The 14,556-nt window shown below is 46.8% G+C and overlaps 1 protein-coding gene across 3 annotated transcripts in view; it reads right to left on the reverse strand.

Moving 5' to 3' along the window:
- Positions 1-14,556, reverse strand: part of LGR6 (leucine rich repeat containing G protein-coupled receptor 6) — a 151,235-nt gene that overhangs the window by 50,097 nt on the left and 86,582 nt on the right. The window lies entirely within an intron of this gene.

The raw sequence follows: 14,556 nt of genomic DNA on the forward strand, positions 1-14,556 counted from the left end.
CACATGTTCAGGCCTTTCTTTCTCCTTGATTTGCCAATTTATCTTTTTTTTTTTCTATCATCATGGAAGCCTTAAGGCAGTTGAATTTGAGGTTTAATTTGGTGAGAAACTTTAATTTTTAAGACTTGTTTTTGTTCCAAAATAGAATGAGAAGCCAAAAAATATTAAGCTTATTATGAAAAAAATGTTTAAAAGTTAGGTTTGGGAATCATCTGTCTTAAAGATCTCTTATTTCAACAATGGTGAGCAGGATACAATGTGTTATCTGTAGATTTTAAAATCAAAACATAAGAGGAAAACACTTCAAATTTGGATGAAATACCAGGAACCAATTATACCAAAGAGAAAGCAAATTCTGATTTCCATCCATGGCCAACAGAGCTTATTTTATTTTTCCAAGCTATCTAAAGGAAAGATCTCTGAATTCAAATTGCAAAGAGAAAGCACTTTGTCTCTTATCAAAGCATGAGAGAAGGAAGTTAACAGAACTGCCATGGCCCAGCCCTCAAATCAACGATCCTCCATAAAGGAATGTGGTATAGAAATTAGTATTTTTGACTACATAAAGAAATATTTTTGACGAAAGTTGGAGACTGGAGCAGACCTCCAGTCACTGTTCCCCGCCGCCCAGCACTAGACCCTTGTCTAAAGAGCACAGACATTTTCTAGTTCACAAACCACTTCCCAGCACCCTGCAATAAACTTTTAGTTTGCACAGAGCAGGAAAGACGCCAGGTGAAAGCTGTGGCCTCTGCAGTGGGGTAGGGGTGGTATTTCCTGGGTGGAATTCTCAGATGATCCTGGGAAATAGACCTTTTCTTATGCTACAGAGAGAAGTATTTCCTGCACTGGCTGATCTGACCTGGATGGACAAAGCTGGAGATTTGTAACTGGTTGAGAAGTGCAGTCAAACCTTCCAGAGATCTCCCTTGGACAACTGTCCTTTAGATGCAGCGCACAAGTCTTGATTCAACATCAACTCAAACTGAAATGATATTTTGAGGTGTATTAAATAACTATTTCATTATTTCCATTTTGCCACATTAATGTATTTTTCCAAATTGCAATACTATTGCATTGCTGCAAAGCAGCATTTTCTGGTGCAAGGCTGTTCAGCTGAGAGTTTTTCAGCCAGCCGTATTAATTCCTCTGTGGATGAAAAAAGCACGTCACACCCCAAGCTGAACTCAGTTGCCACAGGATTTGCATCTTTGCTCAGAGGGTTGACACAAGACAGTGTCTGTTTTACTCTTGAAGAGGGTGGGCATGTTGCAAGTTCTGCCTCAATTTACCTCCTGTCACCAAGACTACAAACAAATCAGAGCATAGCATCATTCATCTTCCCGAGAAGACAAATCCAAAGAACAAAGAGCAGAAAAGCAAACCCTGCAGCAGCTCAGGGTAAGAGTAAAGACTCTATTTGAAAATTTTCATCAAAATGTTTTGGGAAGAACAACAACTTTTTGACCAAAATTAAAGCTTGTGTGGGAAATGTTAATCTTTGCTTAATTTTTCCATTCCTTCTTCAGCATAAGAATTCTGTTAGTTTTTGGCATCATAATCTGCTTTCAAAAAAAAAAAAAAAGTACTGCTTACTTTTCACAGAGACATTCTTTCATCCAAATCCCTATATGTTTACTGAAAATTGTTTTAAAGTGAATGCTCTGTTTCAAGTTTAATTAATTAAAGAACAGACAAGGAAAATATCCGCTGAGAATAGTTATCGTTTTTCAAAACCAAATTAAGCTTTCAGAAATGGAGATGCTAAAACAGAGCCAAGGGCTGGTACACCAGGCTGAGCTGTCCAAGACAGGGACAGTTCATGTCAAGGCAGCGAGGTGGACCCCATGACTGTCCAGCTTTATGTCCTACTTTGGTCATGAACTCCTGGGCGAAGCCACCTGAGCAACAAGGGAGTTTGCCTTCAGTGTGACGGTGCCCCAAGGTGTTGGGGAAACCGCTACCGTTGATGAATTTGCTCCACGACTATTTAGCATATGCTCAGGAAAGGCACTTTTTTTACATCCATGGTCCATAGGTATGGGAGAAGTGACAGTGAGGTAGCATGGGTCCTTGGTGGATTTTTTTTTTAGGTACTCGGGCACCTCCCTGTCTGTGGATCCCTATGGTTAAGTACAGGGGCAATAATTGAGATTCATCTAAGGTGTTTGTTAACACTCCTGGATGGCCACTAGCTTTGGACATGCTGCAGCTCCAAGCCAGGCTCTGCTCCGTGTCTCCACACTCTGCCGAAAATGAGAGGTCACCTCTGCAAGACTCAAACGAACCCCAAGTCTTCTGTCTCCTCGCCTTTGCAGGGGCTGCCTTGTGGCAACGTGGCCTGTTGTGATGAGTGTGGCTGCTGTCCATGAGACACTGTCTGGAGGGCAGCATGCTCAGGCAGTGTTGGTGAGCTCCAGCCATGTAATTACTGCTTTAATCTGCTTCAGAGTGTGAAAATCAGACTGCAGCCAGATCCCTCAGTGCCGTGAAAGGGAGACTTTCTGCTGGTTGCAATGAGCTGGACAAAGGCCTGAGCAACTTCAAAAACAGGAGCTTGCTTGGACCACAGCACAGCAAGATGCACCTATCTGGAGCTAGTGAAGTTAAAATTAGAAAAAAGGAAGTGTCCAGGTGAAGGCATTTCACATGCAGCATAATGGGCAGGGTTCCTTATGTGCCTTTGCAGCATCGACAAGGGAAGAGGGAACATGGACTGAGTGATGGCTGCGTTCCTGGTACCAAAAGGTCTCTGGGTTGTTTAATTGCTCCTCAGGGAGCTGCTGGCTCTTTCTGGAATAGAGGTGCATTCTTTCTAATAAAAGCTGTGCATGTGGGGATTGCTAATTGCTATGGCTTTCAGACAGCTCTCCACTCTCTTCTGGAAGGAGAAAAGCTGAAGTTCTTGGCACAGAGTTGTTAGTAATTATATCAATTATACTAAACAAAAACCAACCCAACAGTTGTCTCCTTTCTTCAGTGTGTGACTCCGGCTCTGTAAGTGTTTTGTGTTGTGATTTATACCTAAGATAATTGGGCCGATTAGTGGGTAAATGGGACAGCGCAGGCTGGGGCTGGCTCCTCACCTTCTACGGAGATGTTTTAGTCTTTATTTCACCAAATCACTCAGTTGGTTTTCCTTGCAAGCATTAACCCGTTTGTTGCTTACAGAGGAAGATGACTCTTTCACAGAACTGCTGGATGGCTTAGAAGTGGGACTTCAGCTCAGGCCTGCTGTTGAGCAGTGCTGTAGGTCTGGAGAGCGGATGACACACAGTGGTCTCCAGATGTCTGCATGGACAAGATTTCCAAGTGACTTCACAGGCTCAAGTGAGGCGCTGCAGAACACCATCCTGTCCATGGCAGGCAAAAGGAGCTGATTTTAAAAGTGGGACGTTCAAGAATAATGGCATATGAAAATCACCAGCTACTTGGAAGTCTCAGCTTCTGGCTTTAGATCTGCATCTACTGCTGATAATTATGGGGCATTTCTATGACTTCAACATGACACTTAATTAAGATTCCTAAAAGTGCCTGGAATCACCTCAGATTTTACTCCATTTTCTGTTTTAGGGACTACAGGGATGGGCAGAGAGGGAGCTGCCTGGGAAGAACATCAAAAGTCCCATGGCTTTTGGTCTGAGGCATTGCCTATGTCATTGCTTGTGCCTGTGCTGAGCCATTGTGAGATGAGCAGGTCAGCATCAAATGCAAGTACATCTGAGCCCCACCAGCTGGTGCCTTTGCTGCTGCTGTAGCCAGTAGGCAGCTCTGGGAGCCAAAGGAACTTGTGTGGGGTGGGAAAGGGAAGTCTTTCCTTAGGCAGGACAGTGTCAGGTAGGCTTCATGTGGGTGCAGGATTAAGAGCCCAGCATGCCTTTGAAGAGCCACTTCATTGCTTTAAGCATTGTCTGTATCCTCATAAAGGAGGAATCGCTTGCCTTCTTGCCAGAAGCAGTCCAGAGATGATGCTAGGATTAAAATAATTCCTAGAAGGAACCAAGCAGGTAGGGAAGTCCTTTTCTAATAAGAAAAGGTGAAGAGTGGGAGATTCCTCCCTCCTAGTATGCAGAAGATAACCCAATGAATCAGTGCAGCCATTCAGGAGGTCCAGGTGGTGGTGGGGCTATGTGCAGTTGCCAGTGCAGCGACTGCCATAAGTTTTGTATTAATTCTGACGGGTCAAGCTATAATCTGAGATCTTTGGATTCCTGTGCCACAGACCCAGTGGTTTCTAAGAATTGTCTTGTTCCAAGAAATGCTTCCAGAGCATTTCAGAGGGTGTACAAGTGCTTTTCATCTGTAAGCACATGCATCCTGCTGTCCGTAAGATGACTGGCAGAAATGTGCAGAAGTGGATAACTAGAAACAGTCTCTCTGTTCCCTAACAGATGTGGTGCAAATCTCAGGCTATGATTGGCAGAAGCAACTTTGCCCATATCTTTCCAGTTCCTTCTGGCTATGGAACATTTACGGGGGTAGCTGCAGCCTGGAAACCAATAAAAATGCACAATGCCATTCTGTCAGGAAATATCCCAGCTTTTGCTGCTGTTCTTCCTTCCTTGCACACAACAGAGCCAATAATAGCTGGCTGTCTGGAGGCCTTAAACTGTCTGCAGTAACCGGTCTGCAGTATAGACTCTGTGATGATCCTCCACTGCCCGCAGCCCAGTCACAACAGAACAGTGGGACCTCAAGCTTCAACCCATCCTTCCAGCATTTTTTGCAACATATTGGGCTATTATTTCCCTTGAAAAAGTTGGAGAAAACTTGCCACCAAAGATCATATGCAGCATTGGGTGGTACTGAGCTGGGCTGTTCTCCCTCCAAACCGGCGAGCTTTTCTACATCTTGATTATCTGTCAACAGCAGAATATAGGACATAAAGAAAGGATGGAATGGAGCTGCGACCCTCAAAGGAGTGAGGCCTGACCCGGCAGCAGTGGGAGGAGGAGCTGGTTGCCCACCCAACCCTGAGATAACTCCTTTCTCGGGGAGTGAGGTGCTTGCTGTCTTCCCTGGCCCCAGCGTGCATGTGTGTCAGCTGAACAGAGCTGATCTCACCAGAAACGTCTAATTGGTGCCTTCAGGCAATCATGTCTCTCTTCCTGTCTGAGTTTATCTTGAAAGGGTCGATTGAGTTACCTCCTATCCCATAATAGGATCTAAGTTCCTTGTAGTAACATAAGAAGGAGATGATGTCACTGCAGCTAAACTTCTCTGATAACTTACTAATGACTGGGGCCAACACCTCAGCTCCTTTCTCAGGCAGAACTCCCAGACGCACTGAGTCAGTACCTGGCTGGTGAGCTCCCAGGGAACTCGCCGTGCAAGGAGCTGAGGGTGCAGCAAGGGAGGACAGCTCCGGAGTCTTGCAAAATACCCTGCTCAAAGGCAGTCTGTCCCCCTCTGCCATGCTCCCTTGCAAGGCAGCTCCACGCGTGCTGCTCTTTCTGCCAGGCACAGCACCTGAAGGGGCCTGGGCACACAGATGCAGGATGTTCTGGGTCCCTGAGCCTGCCCAAATAACCAGGTGAGGATCAAGGGCTTCTTCCATCAACTGATACCAACTGGGAGAGGAGAAAGGCAGCCAGGGACTGCAGTGCTAACCTGGAAGGTGAGAAACTGGGTTCAATTTCTGCTCTGCCTGTCATGTCCCTGTGGTCATAATGTACTGCAGATACAGTGGGAGATGGACCCGTTGGAGCAGGTCCAGAGGATGCCACAAAAATGACCAGAGGGTTGGAGCACCTCTGCTATGGAGACAGGCTGAGAGAGTTGGGGTTGTTCAGCCTGGAGAAGAGAAGGCTCCAGGGACACCTTATTGCAGCCTTTCAATACTTAAAGGGGGCTTATAAGAAAGGTGGGGACAATGTTTTTAGTAGGGCCTGTAGTTATAGGACAAGGGGTAATGGTTTTAAACTAAAAGAGGGTAGATTCAGACTAGATAGATAGAAGGAAGAAATTTTTTTATGATGAGGGTGGTGAGGCACTGGCACAAGTTGCGCAGAGAGGTGGTAGATGCCCCTTGCCTGGAAACATTCAAGGTCAGGCTGGATGGGGCTCTAAGCAACCTTATCTAGTTGAAGATGTCCCTGGTCATTGCAGGGGGGTTGGACTAGATGACCTTTAAATGTCCCTTCTTTGTGATTCTGTGATTCTATGATTCTATGAATGACACATTACTGAATAGGTAGAACATTGCCTTGTAGGCCTGCTCCAACACCTGGGCTCTCTTCCCCCACTACAGAAGTGCTCACAGCCCTCAAAAAAGACTTGCAAGAGTTCTCTAGCTCCATTTCCAGACTAAAAACTCTTGTGAAAACCATCTTGGGCAGTGAATGAAGGTTCAAGACACGAACATGTTCCTAGTTGGCTGTGGAACAGGTTCTGGTGGAAAAGTTTGCAGGGCTCTGTTTGGACTGCAATGAGTCTTCACTCCTGACTTAATGGAACATGTATCTCTGGGAAGCCCATGAGGGATGCTCAGGAAATGAAATCAGTGCAATACCTACACTCCACACAAAGTGCCTTTGGTACAGACAAGAGGGCTTTGTTATCCCCAGTTGCAGACACCTCCAAAACCCCTCAGGTCAGAACCGTGCAGGAAGGATTGCCAAAATCTCTGTGCAGCTATAGAAACTGCTGACAGTTGGGCAGCTGCACTCCACTGCTGCACCAGCTCCCTGACCAGCCCTCTCCCTGGGCGCCTGGCATTGCCCCCCGTGCCCATGGTGCCAAGCATGGGGAGATGGAGACGGTATGGAAAGAAGCCAGAGGCCAAGCAGAGTGGCTCAAGGGCCCACCAAGCAGTGTGAGTCCTACATATTTGCTGGGAAGCATAGTGTTTGTCAAGCACACAAGAGAGAAGGGAGAGCAATTCTTGGGGACAGAAGGAACAGGACACACTTCTCTCTGTGGAGAGGGGCTCTGAACAGGTCGTGGTGCCCCAAGAGACACTCAGGGCCTAGCATGTGCTGGGACATAAGAGCCAGGTCACACTTTGAATGTTTGGGGACCAGGGCCAGACCAGATGCATCACAAGGTCCCTGTCTGGCAGTGGGGACCTGCAGGGGTGTCACAGATGCATTTATGTCTACCTTGCTCCATCCGCTCTCCACTTGTGAGCTGACATGGAGATAGGGCTCCAGATGTCCGGTTTGGGGTGTTTGACTCAGGCAATCATTGCTAGACCAGTGGTTATTTTGTTTTGATGGACACTTGGGTGGGGGCTTCCTCCTGTTGAGGTGCTGGACTGTACCCTGGTGTTTGAATGCCTCCTTGTGCTGGGTGAGCACCCATAGGATCCCCTGTGACCTTCCAATATAACCAGCTTTGTTTTAGAAATTAAATAACCCTCACCCTTGTAGCTCATAGACTATTCTGGGGAAAAGCGCTGGCCTTTGATGGTCATGCATGTGGTGCATCACTTCTCACTGAACACACGCAACCCACAGAAAGCCAGATGTTGTCCTGGAGTGGAGTCCACAACAGCTCTCCATCTCACCAGGGCCTGAGTCCCTCTGGGCTTAGCCCCTGCACAAGTTACCAGGCTGTTTTAAACAGCATGGCAGCCACGAGCCCTCCGGAGCCAACACAGGGATCTGTGGGACTGTCCCCTAGCCCATCTCTGGCTGAGGGGGTCCTCTGTAGACCAGACACAGCAGTTTTTGAGCCACACCACAGCTGCAGGGCATCAGAAAGCTCTTCTGCTCTTTCTGGAAGCTGGGGTTGCTTTTGAGGTGTAACACTGATTTGTGAAAACAGGACATAGTCTGGCTGGGATTTGGAGCTGGCTGTCCAATGCCCCTGGTTCTGCCATGGGCTCAGTGTGACCCTGGCCAAGTCGCTTGGCTCTTCTTTGCTTCCTCCTTCCTCTGTACGGAGGGAACAGTAGCTTTGCCCGCCACTGCAAGGGGTTGTGAAGGGAGCTGCTTCCCTTCAAGAGCAATTAGCACTGCAGATGGCTGTTAGGAGAGAGATTGCTTGGGCCATCTACAGCCTCAGCCAGCAGGGACCACACAGATCATCACACTGAGCTCCTACTGCCAAAGATTCCACGTCTGATAGGGCCTGTCATGCGCAGGCTGGTTTCTGCTGCTCCTAAAATTTGGTTTATGCACATCACATCACTTGGCTAAAAAGTGCCTTGGTGTTTACCCTACCAACACAGCTAGTGATTCCTATGCCTTACCTCATAAGGTGACACAGTTCTGTACTTTTCATCCCTGAGTCCCACTAGCTTGACCATGCTCCCATCTACCATACTGTGGGAGGAACTTGAAGTTCACAGGGTTATGAAAGAGTCAGAGAGTTAAAGACGAGAGCAGACTAATGTGTCTTGCTTAGAGGACTAAATGCTGCATAGATGGGTGCCAGTTTAAATATGATGTTCATTTCTCGCTTGCCTTCCTATCTCCAATTTACCTGAAGCTTCTCTGTGGTTCATCAGGAGTGCTTACACATTCAATGCATGTAACATCTGGGACCCATCTTCCTTTTGCACTGACACATCTACTGTATGTAACATCTGGGACCCATCTTCCCTGCTATGTGGTTGTATCTACTGTATATAACATCTGGGACCCATTGTCCATCTTCTCTATTGAATCGTCACTAGGGAAATGCAGCATGCCCTGGATACTTATGTGCATAAGTGAGTGAGTTCAGGTTCATGAGTCCCCATAATAAAGGTCAATAGAAAACACATTGGAACTTACTAGATGACTCATATGCAAGAATGTGTGTGTGTAGATTGTGGATGTGAGCTGTGGATATTATTTCTTTAGTATCTACAATGTTCTAGGCACTGGGAGGGCCGTCAAGACAGCATGTACCTCTTCCTGAAAGTTATTTCAGCCAGAGATGGGAACTGACAGTGCGTGTGAGAGCGGTATGAAGGTGGAATTAAGTTTCTGTGTTTGTCAGAGTCTCTTCTGAGTGATGTTTGCTTATTGAAAGGCGGCTACCGCAGTCATTGCAGTGTGAGCAGGGAAAGGCAGGAACAATATAGATAGACAAGCAACCACAAGTTTCAGCTTAGTGTGAATGATCTCTTGATCATTTATCCAAAAGGAGCTCCTGGTTGCCACGCTGGATTGCTAGCACTAGATTGCTACCTCCCTGCTCTCCAGGGACAGGAAAAACACATCTCACCCAACCGTATTCACCCAGAACTTGAAACCAATTTTAGGGTCTTTCCATAGCCAGAAGAGAAAACCAGAGTCCTGCAGAGAGTGATTCATCCCCCCAGACGGTGCTCTGAGATAACAGCAATGATTCACCCTCTGGAGATGCTGATCATTTTCCACTGCTGACTAGCTGAGATGAGTAATATCTAGACGGCTACAGTCAGAGGAGACAAATCCACCTGGTCTGCCTGAGGGAGACGTGGGCACAGCAGAAGCTTACCTGAAGGGAAGGAAGGTTGTGTAGCGAGACCATGGAGGATGACTCAGAATAATTTGATTTCCTTCCTGGTGGTATCTTAGGATGTCCCACCATGAAGGAAGGATCTAACACTCCAGTCATAGCAGAGGCACAAAGACACCAGCCTCCTGGTCCCAGCCACTCGGCTTCCCAACTACAAACCTGGCCCAGGCTGCTCTGTTGTGATGCCAAATGCCAGCGTGGCTGATCCCGCTGCTGTTCTTTGAGGGCTGCAAAGGGGAGGCAGTGAAGCTGCTTGTTGGGTCCTCCCAAGAACACAGTGACCAAACCAGTTTTTGCCCCTATAAAGAGGGTGATGCATTTTCTGCCAAGTGGATTTGCCAATGGCTTTTGCAAATGTATTATTGCTCATCATTGCAGTAAAAATGCTAGTGCTCTTCAAAGGTACTGGGGAATACTCCATAAACAACATGGGAAGACAAGCTGAATGGCAGAGAAAGCTGCTGGAATAAGAAATAAGGTCCAGCCACACACTTTGTTTTCCAGTCTGGGATACTCTTGAACCCAGACCAGGGATTTGGATCAGGCCAGTATAAGCAGAGAAACAACTCCAAAATCTGATTCTTGAACTGGATTTGTATTTTAATGCAGCTTTTTCTCCTCAAACCTGGTCTGATATTGCCAAGCTATTGCTGCCAGTCCTAGTGACAAGCACAGATCTTCAGTGACAGCTCAGACTCAGTGGAGAAAAGAGCTAGCATGTGGCAGGTTGGATGACAGCCTGTGGTCCATGGAACCAGAAAAATCTTGTCTGCTCAAAGTCTATGCCAAAAAGCAGTAGCTCCTCTAAATTTGGCTTATCATTGCTGAACTAATTTGTGAGATGTGGCCACAAAGGACGAGAGCCTCAGTCCCTTCCAGGGACATCAGCCCACCTGAATTCAAAGAAAGAAAACACAACTGTAGTATTTCCTCACTGTCTGTGCACTGGCTCAACTACACAAACTACAGGGGTCACCTTACCATTTTCAGGTCAATATCAAATTGTGCACACTACACCTGGGAGGAAGGATCATGGCACATGGAGCCAGAGAGCCTCCTGCTTCCATACAGCCCATGAGGAATACTAACAGCAGCCAAACTTCAGCAACGACTCACTACACCATGGCTTCATCACTGCATGAACGTTACCTGCAGTACCTCCAGATGTGTGGCACGGCTAACTGTAGTGTTCACTTGGATGTGGCCTTGGCCCCTCCCAGACTTTCATTTTTGTAGAAATACCATTAAACACTTGAAATGCCAAAGTGGAGACCAGACTTCTGAAAACAGGAATGGGGACAAAACTCCACTGACTTAGCTGTGCTCCTCTCCAGAGCTGGCTGCTAAGAAGAGGTGACTCAGGGAAAAGAGGGGATTTCAGAGATGGGGCAGGAAGGTTTTGAGCAGCAAGCGTCCTCTAGAGTGGAAGGAACTTCTATAGCATATTGTCTGCACTGTGACACTTGTTCTGGACTTGGTTTCCTGCCACAGGCATGCTTTCTGCTGCAAAGTGGTCTGTAACAGGTGAAATTCAAGCTCCTGTGCTCTCAGAAGCAGCAATCACCAAGAAAGCACTTGCGGTTGCTTTGTTTCAGTCCATCTTCAGAGTCATCATTAAGAACTACCTCACTGCTCTTCCCTGACTTCTTTTTCATTGTGCTCCAGAAAGACCCTGTGGCCAATAAATCAAGTTACAGGACTGAGGTGGTCTTGCCACAAGACAACTTCTATGCCAACAGATTGTAAGTCACTGCTATGTTATGTTGACTTTATAGATTTCTGTTTTTTCCATAGCTTTTATCCTCTAAACACCCAATGGAAACACCACCTTTCTTCTTAAACCTTACTGCATCACATGTGATTTATAGAGAAGAATATTGCTGTTAACAGCAAACTGTCAAATCTCAAATAGATCAAAGAAACGAAACGAGGAATGAATTGACTGAGCTCTTCAGGCCATGCTGATTCCAAAGTAATTTTTTTCTTCCTTATGTCATAAGAATTTATATGCTTGTGAGAATCTGATCAGGTGGGAAGAGCTTTCCTCCTTTGTCTACATCAAAGTCCACACGCTCTCAAATTGCTATAAGTCATTCTTTGCATTTTAATCTCCGGCCATAAGTATAAAAATAATTACCTGCCGTGAGGGACAGGGGATGAAGTAGTCTTTATTGCATTTCCGTAAGACTCCAAAAGGTTCCTGCTAAAGATATCAGAGAAGTGGCAAACCAATGGCTTGGAGGAGCTGGATTATTTTACTTGGAGTTAAAATTAACCTGTATGCAGGGACTGTACATGTCAGGCTGATTTAGCACTAAGAGATTATGAGTCAAGTAAAGCTGGAGTGAAATCAGAATATAACAGGAAATTATATTTTTAGAAAACATGAAAATGCTTGCAATATTTTTAAGAACAACGTATATGGCACGGTTTGTCCTCCAGGTTGCATCCTATCAGCTTATGAAGACATCAGATCCTTCTGCAGGACAGATGTGAAGAGGACAAACACTGCTGTCATATAAGCATCTGAAATGGCAAGGTGATGTTAGCAGGACCAGTGCTGATGGGACTGGAGTCCTCCTCAAGGAGACTGTGACTGACTTCAGCTGGGAACAACAGATTTGTGGCAGAGTGGCAAGTGAATCCTGCAAATATTTCAGAGGGATGCAGTGAACAAAGACGGTGAGGGAGAACGGAGAACTAAAATGAGAGTGAGGACAGGATTGCAGGGAATGGGACCTATTGGGCTGTTGTCCAGCACCTGCGTATGGTTGCAGTGGTGATGGCTAACTGTGTACTGGGTCTATTAGCCACCAGGTAGCGGGAAATGGTTTGCTCTAGGTGACTGACACATGCTGACATGGAGGGAAAGTCTCTTGCTTATCTGCAGTTGCTTCCCTGACATGCTGCACACAGGAGGAGTCGCGGAGAGACAGAAGACAGATGGACACACAGTCACAGGTTTTTCTCCTGGGCCCCTTTGCTTTACCAAACGCACCATCAGGCCAACAGCAAGACAGTCAATCCTTTTGGGATACAGGGCTCATGAACTACCCACAAGGACTGAAGCCAGTGCTTGCTAGCATTATGGTGCATCTCGCAAGAGAAGACGAGAAAACTCAAAGTACATTGCGGAAAGGAGGCAAGAAGAGCCTGATCTCCTTAGGAAGGGAAGTGCTGCTGCTGCTATTGGGGAAAGGGAACATCGCAGAGCGGGGAGTGGGGCGTGACTGAGAGAGGGATTGATGGCAGAGGAGGAGGTGAATGCAATGGGGAGATTTTTCAAAAAGTGGCTGGGAGCCATTCTCCAAGTCTTGCGTGCCACAATTGGTTTCTGTGCTTGCAAATGCAAGGGTGAAGTGGGGTATGGGCTCAGTGTGCTGGAGGCTGCTGGGGCACCAACAGCTGTGGGGGAATCTCATGGTCAAGGCTGGTCCAAGGCCCTGATTGTTGCTGATCTTGGATGAGGCAGAAATATCTGAAAATTACTTTATTGGATCAAATGGGCTTTACAGACCTTTAGGCAAGATACCAGACTTCTAATTCCCTTTTATCCCAAATTTTAGTATTGACGGACTATGATTTACATGCTCTCTCTCCTCTGGAGCAGAGTTACCAACTGTTTAGGTGTTTCTGGACAAATCCCTGCACATGCAGGCCAGGGGATGGGCTAGAGCTGTGGTTAACTCCCTGATTCACATGCCATGCTCCAGGTACCAAGGACTTAATGAGGACACCAATTTTGATACACAGGTGGGTATCACAGCTAGAAGTCATCTCAACTATTCTCAGATGTCTCCTTTTGAACCGTGTGTCCCTCTCCAGCTGTGAAAGGAGAGGACCAGGCACCGCTGTGAGTGATCTGTCTCCAATGGTGGGTGCCTGCTTTCCAGGAGATGAGTTTCTCCCCTGCTGCATCAGCTTCTCTCTCTTGACTAAAGGGTGCTGCTCAAACGCATGGAGATGAGCTCAGCTGGAGCCTTCCACACTGCTGATGCCCCACTGGGGGTTAGTTGAGTTTATGTGTATCAGTGTCTCCATGCCAGCTATGTCCATACTCTTGCAGTCTGGGGTCTACAGGAGGTGACATGCAGCCACATGTCTCTGTGGGAGGAGAAATGAGCTACCATGCCACAGGAGATAAACGAGTGGATGACTTTATCCAGCAAGAACTGTGACTCTGGAAGCTTTGTGCCTGGTGTGTCCTACTGGGTCAGAAAACCTGCTACCGTCCCAGGGATGCCCAAAGTCTCTCAAAATCCCAGCAATTACCTACCAGTGCAGTTCCTCCTCAGTCTGGAGGAGCGAACCCCAAGGAAATGCAGAGCTCTGGGATTCATGTCCATAGGCTAGAAATCAGATCGCCATGCTGAAAGCACAGGTTGATACTGTGGACCTGAACTACAGTGGTAACTTTGGGAAAGCTGCACTGAGACATTTAGAAATCTTATCTTCCTGGAGTCCCTGGCCTCAAAGCCAGGTGAGAGAAGCTGATAACTGTCCTGAGGCCACCATGTAGCCACCCATACTGGAAAAGCTCTGACACTCTTCTGGTTGGCACAAATCTCCCCTTCCCCCTTCAAACTGCTGTAGGCAACACCCACCTGATGAGTCAGACACACGCCAAGTACCTTCTCAAAGTGCTGATCTGCAAGAAACTCCAGAAAGAGCCAGCCATTCTCATCACTTTCCATAAGTATTTGAAAAAGAAAACCCAAGAGTTTATCTTGATCTCTTAATCCATCAGGTTTCTTTTCTCTTTGCTTTCTCTACCTCTGCAAGCCTGGTAATTATAATTTATAGCACCTGCTCACTTTGAAATACCTTGGACTCCTTCTGCCTGGCAGAGGAACAGACACAGTGCCCATCTGCTTTAGGTAAGTGCTCACAAACCACAAAGTCGTTAATTAGACTGACACACGACTCTTCCAGAATACACATGGTATGTTGTTACTGCACCTATAAACCACTGGTAACCAGATACTCTGCCAGAGGATCACAACTGGAACAGAGCATTACGTAAAGCCTTGGCACCCCTTGCAGGGCTCAGAGCATTGCCATCAGGTGTGCGTGTTCTCTTTAATCCTCCCCACTGGGCTTCCCAACATGCTTCCCAGATAAAGC

Source organism: Balearica regulorum, chromosome 25 (genome assembly GCF_011004875.1).
Source record: "Balearica regulorum gibbericeps isolate bBalReg1 chromosome 25, bBalReg1.pri, whole genome shotgun sequence".
NCBI lineage: Eukaryota > Metazoa > Chordata > Aves > Gruiformes > Gruidae > Balearica > Balearica regulorum.